The following is a 9,362-nucleotide window of genomic DNA, read 5'->3' on the forward strand; positions in this document are numbered from 1 at the left end:
CCTTGCAGCAGTGGTTTCCTTGTGCCCCATGTGCTGGTGTGGTTGCCATCACACAGACAGGAAGAGTGTTTGTGTGCTCTGATCAGTTGGAACCTCTGTCTCATGTGGCTGAATTCCCTTTTTCCTTTACTCAATAAAAGCTACATCAGACTGATAAAAAAATAAAGATCAACACTGACTGTCCCTGGGTAGACAACTGAGGTAGTTTGGATAATTTAGTTCTTTCTTTATCCACTTTTATTGCTGATCCTCTAGTTTCAAAAATAAGTAAACTTAAAAATAAAACGAAAAAGGCCAGGTGTGGTAGCTCACTCCTGTGATCCCAGCACTTTGGGAGGCCGAGTGGGCAGATCACTTGAGGTCAGGAGTTTGAGACCAGCCTGGCCAACATGGTGAAACCCTGTTTCTACTAAAAAATACACATATTGTCTACGGCCATACCACCCTGAACGCGCCTGATCTCGTCTGATCTTGGAAGCTAAGCAGGGTCGGGCCTGGTTACTACTTGGATGGGAAAAATACACATATTAGGCTGGACATGGTGGCTCACACCTGTAATCCCAGCACTTTGGGAGGCCACGATGGGCAGATCAGAAGGTCAGGAGTTCGAGACCAGCCTGGCCAATATGGTGAAACTCCATGTCTACTAAAAATACAAAAATTAGCCAGGCAGGTGGTGGGTGCCTGTAGTCCCAGCTACTCGGGAGGCTGAGGCAGGAGAATCGCTTGAACCTGGGATGCGGAGGTTGCAAGTGAGCCGAGATTGTACCACTGCACTCCAGGCTGGGCAACAGATTGAGACTCTGTCTCAAAAAAATAAGGCCGGGCATGGTGGCTCACACCTGTAATCCCAGCACTTTTAGGAGACCAAGGTGGGCGGATCACACAAGATGGGGAGTTCAAGACCAGCGTGACTAACATGGAGAAACCCCATCTCTACTGAAAATACAAAATTAGCAAGGTGTGGTGGCACATGCCTGTAATCCCAGTTACTCGGGAGGCTGAGGCAGGAGAATTGCTTGAACCCAGGAGGCGGAGGTTGCAGTGAGCTGAGATTGTGCCATTGCACTCCAGCCTGGGCAACAAGAGCTAAACTCTGTCTCAAAAAAAAAATTAACCAGGCATTGTGGCACATGTCTATAATCCCAGTTTACTCAGGAGGCTGAGGCAGGAGAATCGCTTGAACCCAGGAGGCAGAGGTTGCAGTGAGCTGAGATGGCACCACTGTACTGCAGCCTGGGTGACAGCGAGACTTAGACTCAAAAAAAAAAAAAAAAAAAAAAAACAACAACAACAAGAACAACCAATTTAGTCATAGTTATTTGGATAGTTCAGGCCAAAACAGGTCATTTGGCTTAAATTACATGGTTTCCTTTTCCTAGTTTAATTATTCTACCCTGCCTGGGTATGGATCCTATCTTAAAGTTGCTGGCACGGAAAGGCAAATGAGAGGTAAAATGACTCAATTCACTAGATAAATTCACCTTGGACTTTAACTCACTGCATTAGTCCGTTCTCACGCTGTTAATAAAGACGTACCCTAGACTGAGTAATCTATAAAGGAAAGAAGTTTAATTGACTCACAGTTCCACAGGGCTGGGGAGGTCTCAGGAAACTTAAAATCATGGTGGAAGGGGAAGCAAACATTTCCTTCTTTTTTTTTTGAGACGGAGTCTCGCTCTGTCGCCCAGGCTGGAGTGCAGTGGCCGGATCTCAGCTCACTGCAAGCTCCGCCCCCCGCGTTTACGCCATTCTCCTGCCTCAGCCTCCCCAGTAGCTGGGACTACAGGCGCCCGCCACCTCGCCCAGCTAGTTTTTTGTAATTTTTAGTAGAGACGGGGTTTCACCGTATTAGCCAGGATGGTCTCGATCTCCTGACCTCGTGCTCCGCCCGTCTCAGCCTCCCAAAGTGCTGGGATTACAGGCTTGAGCCACCGCGCCCAGCCAACATTTCCTTCTTTACATGGCAGCAGAAAGGAGAAGGAGGAAGCCACTTATAAAATCATCGGATCTCATGAGAACTGACTTCCTATCATGAGAACAGGATGGGGGAAACCATCCCCATGAGTCATTTATCTCCACCTGGTCCCTCCCACACACGTGGCGATTATGGAAACTATAATTCAAGATATTTGGGGTGGAACACATCCAAACCATATCAATCACTTTTCATTTAAAACTATGTTTATAGGCCGGGCGCGGTGGCTCAAGCCTGTAATCCCAGCACTTTGGGAGGCCGAGACGGGTGGATCACGAGGTCAGGAGATCGAGACCATCCTGGCTAACACGGTGAAACCCCGTCTCTACTAAAAAAATACAAAAAAAAAAAAAAAAAAAAAAAAAAACTAGCCGGGCGAGGTGGCGGGCGCCTGTAGTCCCAGCTACTTGGGAGGCTGAGGCAGGAGAATGGCATAAACCCGGGAGGCGGAGCTTGCAGTGAGCTGAGATCCGGCCACTGCACTCCAGCCTGGGCGACAGAGCGAGACTCCATCTCAAAAAAAAAAAAAAAAACTATGTTTATAAAGACACCAAAGGGCACAAAAGTATTAATAATATATGTAACCCAAAGTAAGCTCTGGGTATTTACTTTCGCTTGAAGATTATGGTTTACATGTGTAAGCAATGCTGTAGAGATTATCAGACTATCAGAAGACAGAATCCCTATGCCAGTCTTCCTCATTCATTCCTTGGGCAAGTCCCTTAATCTACATATATCTAAATTCTCCAATTTTTTAAAAAAAGATGATACATATCTATTACTTTTGTCCATTGATTTAAAATTCAGAAAACAGAGCCAGATGCGGCAGCCATGGCTCCACGGGCTCCGGTAGCTCCCGCCTCCCCAGCGCTGGTGGCACACCCACACCAGCCTGGAGGAGCAGAGGATACTGCAAAGCATACAGATGAAGAGATGCATAGACCAGGTATGGGAGAAGGAGTGAAGAGCTTCCATGCCATACCTAGGTGCCACCCTCCAGGAACCTTCATGTGTTCAGCCACCCAAAAGCTTCCTGAACCTGTCCTTTCGTGTTTTTATGGAGGTTTCATTATGGAGACACAATTGACTAAATGATTGGCCATTGGTGATAAACTTAACCTTCAGTTCCCTCCCTGGACTGATCCTGCCTTGGTCTTTCTGGTGACCAGCCCCATCCTGAAGCTGCCTAGGGGCTGCCAGCCCTCCGTCAATCGTTCACAGGCAAAAAGACATCACTGTGGAGATTCCAAGGATTTTAGTGTTCATTTCTTTGTCGGGCACAGTGCTAGTACTAGGTATTCACTGATGATGAGGCAGATGGAGGTTACCAAACTTGTGGGCCGGAGCCCCATGTAACAGACATGGACTTCACTGTAGCCTGGTCATGGCTTCCAGCTTTTTGGATCTGAGGCTCCAAAGGAGGAAATGACCATGCAGGGATCTTGTTCCAGCTCAATTATGGAAAGTGAACCTTCACAGGGTGTGCACTTACCAAGGACAGGAAAATTTCTCTCTTTGAAGGGCTTTAAATATGCAACAAAGAAAAATGATGACTTTATCAGATAGCAGATGAAAAATATTGTGAACAATTACTCAGGGGCAGAAACCAAAGTTCGGGAAGCCACCTCCAATGACCCATGGGGCCCATCCAGCTCTCTGATGACCAAGATTGCGAACCTGACCTACAACATGGCGGCCTTCTCGGAGATCATGAGCATGGTGTGGAAAGCAGCTCAAGGACCATAGCAAGAACTGGCAGCATGTGTACAAGGAGCTGCTGCTGCTGGACTACCTCATCAAGACAGCTCCAAGGGCGTGGCCCAGGAGTGCCGTGAGAACATCTTTACCATCCAGACCCTGAAGGACTTCCAGTACATTGACTGAGATGGCAAGGACCAGGGCATCAATGTGCATGAGAAGTCAAAGCAACTGATAGCCCTCCTCAAAGATGAGGAACGGCTGAAGGCTGAGAGGGCCCAGGCTCTCAAAACCAAAGAGCACATGGCCCAGGTTGCCGCTGGCATGGGCAGCAACCAGATCACCTTTGGAGGCTCCAGCCAGCCCAACCTCTCCACCAGCCACTTGGAGCAGGAGTATGGCAAGGCCGGGGGTCCCCAGGCTCCTACCATGGCTGTGAGTAATGGAAGTGCTTCTCACCCTTTGCCAGAGCAGCAGCAATGGGTGACAGGTGGGATGGGTGTCCCTGGGCTTAGGGAGTGGTGGCCCCCGCAGAGCTTGAATCTGTCCTCAGTACTGAGCCTTTGGCAGCCCAGGCAAATTGTCCTTGGTCTGGGTTGAGTTTTGGTTATGAAGGGACTTTTAGCCCCTTGGCTGCTCTGGTTCAGGGGTCTCTAAGGCCCTTTGCTGCTCTGTGGGGTCTCATTCTGTACATCTGGCCAGAAGGTGGGCAGAGGCAGGTCTTGTCTGCTTCCTCCTCAGAGTGGGTCTGGCAGCAAAGGGTTGTCCTGCTGCACATCCAATGGGGAGTTGACTCTGGTAGACAGGAGGAAACAAATGCTCTTTCTTGGTAATCTTGTCTTTTTGTTTGTTTTTTGTTTTGAGACAGAGTCTCGCCCTTTTGCCTAAGCTGGAGTGCAGTGGCACAATCTCAGCTCCCTGCAAACTCCGCCTCACGGGTTCAAATGATTCTCCTGCCTCAGCCTCCTGAGTAGCTGGGATTACGGGCACCTGACACCACGCCCAGCTATTCTTCATATTTTTAGTAGAGATATTTTAGTTTCACCATGTTGGCTAGGCTAGTCTCGAACTCCTGACCTCATGATCTGCCTGCCTCGACCTCCCAAAGTGCTGGGATTACAGATGTGAGCCACCGCACCTGGCTGATAATCTTGTTTCTTTAATTTCAAATTAAATGTCTTTCCACTGACTGAAAAAAATTATAAATAAATAAAATTTTGAAAACAGTAAGAAGCATACTTTCTAAAAAGGTCTAAGGTTCTAATATTCTTCTCCTGTTCTTCAAACTCTGTGGTAAGTTAAAACTTGGCAGGGCATGGTGGCTCACACCTGTAATCCTAGCACCTTGAGAGGCCAAGACAGGTGGATCACCTGAGGTCTGGAGTTCGAGACCAGCCTCGCCAACGTGGTGAAACCTCGTTTCTACTAAAAATACAAACATTGGCTGGGTGTGGTGGCATGCACCTATAATCCCAGCCACTTGGGAGGCTGAGGCAGGAGAATTGCTTAACCCAGGAAGCAGAGGTTGCAGTGAATGGAGATTGCACCATTGTACTCCAACCTGGGCAACAAGGCAAAAACTCTGTCTCAAAAAAAAAAAAGAAGACTTTTGCTTAATTCGTAGAACTCCAAGTAGACATCCTTGAATAATGATAGCTACCATTTACAGAGTGTTTACCTAAAGCCAAGCAACATCAAAGTGTTCTACATGTATTGATTCACTGAAACTTCACAACAGTTCTCAGAGGTAGATCTTATTATTCACAACTGAGGAAACAAAGGCACAAAATTAATTGACTTCCCTTGGAAATCCCATGTAGTAAGGGGCAGACACAGAATTTAAACAGTATGGCTTGACTCCCTACTGTTACTTTTTTTTTTTTTTTGAGATAGGGTCTCACCCTGTCTTTCAGGCTGGAGTACAGTGGCACAGTCTCAGCTCACTGTAGCCTCGACATTCTGAGCTCACACGATCCTCCCACTTCAGCCTTCCAAGTAGCTGGGAATACAGGCACACACCACCACCGCAGCTATTGTATTTTTTAGTAGAGACGGGTTTTCGCCATGTTGCCCAGGCTGGTCTCAAACTCAGGGGCTCAAGCAACCCATCCACCTCAGCCTTGCAGAGTATTGGGATTGCAAGTGTGAGCCATGGCACCTGGCCAACTCCATACTCTGTTATATACTATATCCCTTCTGTTGCCACAATGCTTCATAATGTCATAACTAGTATTTTGGCTGTATCCTCAATTAACACTTGTTAAGTGGGTCTGAATATAATTCTTAATATGTATTTGAGAAATAATAGAGTTGGCATTTTCAGAGAAAGACCTTAAGTTACAAGGCTTAATTTGTGGCCATTAATATATATCCATAGTGATATATAATGAGAATGCTGTCTCTTTGTTTTTTTTTTTTTTGGTTTTTTGTTTTGTTTTGTTTTTTGAGATGGAGTCTCGCTCTGTTGCCCGGGCTGGAGTGCAGTGGCCGGATCTCAGCTCGAGGCAAGCTCCGCCTTCTGGGTTTATGCCATTCTCCTGCCTCAGCCTCTCGAGTAGCTGGGACTACAGGCGCCCACCACCTCGCCCGGCTAGTTTTTTGTATTTTTTTAGTAGAGACGGGGTTTCACCGTGTTAGCCAGGATGGTCTCGATCTCCTGACCTCATGATCCGCCCGTCTCGGCCTCCCAAAGTGCTGGGATTACAGACTTGAGCCACCGCGCCCGGCTTTTTTTTTTTAATGCTGTCTCTTTGGACATAGTTGAAGAGAGGTGGCCAGCTTTTGTGTGCCCTGATCATCTGCCCTTCTCCTGTCCAAAAATACACACCTTCTTTAGCACCTTCCTTTATGTATGATTTTAAACTCCCTTTCCATTTTCCCCCTCTTCTATAAGAATATTTTGGGGCTGGGTGCAGAGGCTCATGCCTATAATCCCAGCACTTTGGAAGACCAACGTGGGCGGATCATGAGGTCAGGAGTTTGAGACAAACCTGACCAACATGGTGAAACCCCGTCTCTACTAAAGATAGAAAAATTAGCCAGTCATGGTGGCGGGTGCCTGTAATCCCAGCTACTTAGGAGGCTGAGGCAGGAGAATCGCTTGAACCTGGGAGGTGGAGGTTGCAGTGAGCCGAGATTGTGCCATTGCACTCCAGCTAGGGTGACAAGAGTGAAACTGTCTTGAAAAAAAAAAAAAAAGGCTATTAATTATTAATTTGAAAAATAATACTCAACATTTCTGCTTTAATTTGAGGAATCACTGGCACAAGACCTAAAACTACATTAACATAAAGTTTACTAGAATAAACCAGAATAAATATGTAAAATGCATCCTAGACCCTTCATGCTTTTAAGCATTTGAGTGAGTGTCCTGTCCAAACTCTCTTTGGACAATATTCTGCACCACAGAACTACTAACTCTAGCCTTCCAAACTACACAGTAGGCTAGAATGTCAGGTTGGGAACGTGATCTTTGTATTAGTTATTGCAGGAGTAAAATGCAGACAACATCACAGACACCCACTAAATTCACTGACCTTTAATGAAATTTGATACTCTGAATTTGGCGGTCAGCAAGCAAGTTTGGGGCTTCCAAAAATTCAAGAAAATATTAACATTTCTACAATGTTCTGTTTGGTCCCATAAAATGTGAAAGAATTTTGAAAAATATAAGATAGCATTGAGACATAAAGTAGTGTTATTACCATCATCAGAATCTGTGTCTCCATTTTCAACATCAATGGATTGAAATCTGATTATACAATTCTCCTTTCATCCATCTAAGTATCCATCTGGAAAGGGAAAGAGACTTGCTTTTTCCAGTTTCCTTGCATGCATCTTTGCACAATCTCAGCTGCTCTGCTGAAGGTTCTAACCACCACTTTCTGTGACACCTGCCAGTCCTCCCCCTCTCCTGCTGATCTGCATCCTCCTACTTCTCTCCTCCCTGCCTGCCCCACCCCCAACGTATGCATTGCCTGGATCCTGTGACCCTCACACTCACCCCTCAGAGCAGTGCACCTGTGAGTAATACCTTCTAGAGGCACTCTGCCCATCCACTGGATGCGATATACATAGGATATGATTTCCACTCTACTTCTGAAAGTCAGAGAGCACTTCCCAGAATGATTCTCTGAATAGCATTCTCTGATAGCAGGTTTTCTTCCAGAAAATTGCAGGACAGGTTGAAGTCAATCTATTTAAAAAAAAATACTCTTGAAGTTTCAATTTTTAAAAAGCTGAAAAGCTATATTTCTGGCTCTGTAAGTAATCCATATTTCCAAACTCTATCCTTGAGGTCATGAGATGTTTTACACTATTTATCCTTGGAAATATACATTAGAAATAGGAATGAGATCAGGCACAACTTTGCAATTAGTTAAGAGCAGTAACAGGGTTTCAAAAAAATACCTAGGTTTATGTCAAATTATATAAGCTAAAGTTTTTCAAATGTATTGTAGAATTACAAATTGTGGCCTAAGTTTTCATCAGATTCTGAGTTTCACATTGACTAAAGATCAAGAAGGAACATAAAATCTAATATTCAAAATAGAATTAAAAGTTACATGCCAGGCGCGGTGGCTAACCCCTGTAATCCCAGCACTTCGGGAGGCTGAGGTGGGTGGATCACTTGAGGTCAGGAGTTCAAGACCAGCCTGGCCAATATGGTGAAACCCTGTCTCTATTAAAAATACAAAAATTAGCCAGGTGTGGTGGTGGGCGCCTGTAGTCCCAGCTACTTGGAAGGCTGAGGTGGGAGAATCGCTTGAACCCAGGAGGCAAAGGTTGCAGTGAGCCGAGATTGTGCCACTGCACTCCAGCCTGGGTGACAGAGTGAGACTCTGTCTCAAAAAAAAGTTACAATATTCCAGCAATGTGGTAGTCTAGTCTAAGCCTGTTTACTGGTGATAATCCAGAAGTCATTGAATACCAAAGCAAAGACCTAACCTAGATCTTTGAGTTGAAACATGACTTCTCATGACTTCTAGCCTTTTTCTGGGTTTTACTTTCCATTGCAATATATAATGAGAACGCTGTCTCTTTGGACGTAGTTGAAGAGAGCTAATTAGCTTTTGTGTGCCCTGATCATCTGCCTTTCTCTTACACACCTTTCTTTTGGGGGCGGGGATGGGAGTGACAGACTCTCCTTCTGTTGCCCAGGCTGGAATGCAGTGGTGCGATCTCGGCTCTCTGAAACCTCTGCCTCCTGGGTTCAAGCAATTCTCTGCCTCAGCCTCCCGCATAGCTGGGATTACAGGCACCTGCCACTATGCCCGGCTAATTTTTGTATTTCTAGTACAGATGAGGTTTTACTATCTTGGCCAGGCTGGTGTTGAACTCCTGACCTCGTGATCCACCCGCCTTGGCCTCTCAAGGTGCTGGGATTACGAGGATAAGCCACCATGCCCGGCCAAAAATGAACACCTTCTTTAGCACATGCCTTTATATATGATTTTAAACTTCCTCTCCATTTTCCTCTCTTCTATAAGAATATTTTTATTTGCCTGTGTTACCCTAAAAATGCAGTGCTTAGAATTGAACATGCAGTTCCAGATGAGATCTGACCAGTATGAAGTACAATGCAACTGTTCTCTACCATCTTGACAGTGTACTTCTTATATGTCATTTAACAAACAGGAAGTTAAAGAAAAAAAGTTTTACAGCTATTGGAATGTATGTAGCTGGC

At 45.6% G+C, this 9,362-nt stretch overlaps 1 pseudogene; it reads left to right on the top strand.

The window, feature by feature from the left end:
- The first annotated feature begins 3,387 nt into the window (after positions 1-3,387).
- On the top strand, positions 3,388-4,276 carry LOC104676190 (annotated as a pseudogene).
- Positions 4,277-9,362: the final 5,086 nt, after the last annotated feature.

Source organism: Rhinopithecus roxellana, chromosome 21, assembly GCF_007565055.1.
Source record: "Rhinopithecus roxellana isolate Shanxi Qingling chromosome 21, ASM756505v1, whole genome shotgun sequence".
NCBI classification, from domain to species: Eukaryota; Metazoa; Chordata; class Mammalia; order Primates; family Cercopithecidae; genus Rhinopithecus; species Rhinopithecus roxellana.